This window comes from Numida meleagris, chromosome 4 (assembly GCF_002078875.1).
Source record: "Numida meleagris isolate 19003 breed g44 Domestic line chromosome 4, NumMel1.0, whole genome shotgun sequence".
In the NCBI taxonomy this organism is placed as follows: Eukaryota; Metazoa; Chordata; class Aves; order Galliformes; family Numididae; genus Numida; species Numida meleagris.
This window is the reverse complement of record NC_034412.1, coordinates 96,840,523-96,841,473: the sequence shown is the minus strand read 5'-3', so window position 1 is coordinate 96,841,473 and position 951 is coordinate 96,840,523. Positions and strand designations below refer to the sequence as shown.

At 49.3% G+C, this 951-nt stretch overlaps 1 long non-coding RNA gene across 1 annotated transcript in view; it reads right to left on the bottom strand.

Annotated features, from left to right (window-relative positions):
• Positions 1 to 611, bottom strand: part of LOC110398763 — a 7,648-nt gene extending 7,037 nt beyond the window's left edge. Inside the window, exon 1 of the long non-coding RNA XR_002438604.1 lies at positions 529 to 611. This is a non-coding gene — a long non-coding RNA (uncharacterized LOC110398763). The remainder of the gene's footprint in view (positions 1 to 528) is intronic.

The window sequence follows — 951 nt, the reverse complement described above, 5'->3', positions numbered from 1 at the left end:
GAGGGAAGGAGGGGGAAGAAGGAAAAAGAAAGAGAGGGAAGGAGGGGGAAGAAGGAAAAAGAAAGAGAGAGAGAAGGAGGGGGAAGAAGGAAAAGAAAGAGAGAGAGAAGGAGGGGAAAGAAGGAAAAGAAAGAGAGAAGGAGGGGAAAGAAGGAAAAGAAAAAGAGAAGGGGGAAAGAAGGGAAAGAAAGAAAGAAGGGGGAATATAAAGCACCACATATACATACACACACGTTCACACACCTTTTCTACACTCACACACAGGCTTTAAAAGGGAATTTTCTAAGAGCTCAGCTGAAGTTAAAGAGCAGTGAGGAAGAGGAGATGGGCTCCTGGGACAGAATGGGAGAACTGGGAGCTCAGCTGAGCCCCATCAGCCCCTCAGGGTGCTGCAGCTCCTTCCTGAAGCCAGAAATAAAAGAAACGAAAAAAAAAAAAAATTATAATAAAGAAACGAATAAATAGATCGAAGCTAAGGGGAACTGGGGAAGAAATCCCCAAAAAAAGAAGAGGCTAGAAGGAAATCACCTTTCCTGCTGTTAAATAGGAGGCAGAAGCGTGTTGTAACTGCATCGTGGGGTTGGAAAGGAACGGAGGTGACACGTTGACCCCTCTGCTCGGGGGGCGGGGGCAGGGGGAGGGGACGAGCAGGGAAGGGGCCTGGCAGCCTCTGGCTGCAGCCTAGGGGCACAGGATGGAACCACGCAGCTGCATTTTCGAGCCAGCTGCAGAGGACTTCATTAATTCCTCCGGCTCTCAGTCGCCTTTTGGGAAGAAGATGACCCATACAAGAAGCTAATTGCTTTAATAATCACTTAACGACTCGCTAAGCGCTCCCATCTCCACCCCGGGTCAGGTGCAGTTCCCACTCCCACTAAGCTTTAGGTTTCACCCCCTTATGCAGAGCACTCGGTGCCACCACCCAGCAATTGCTAAAACTTGTTGAGTCCA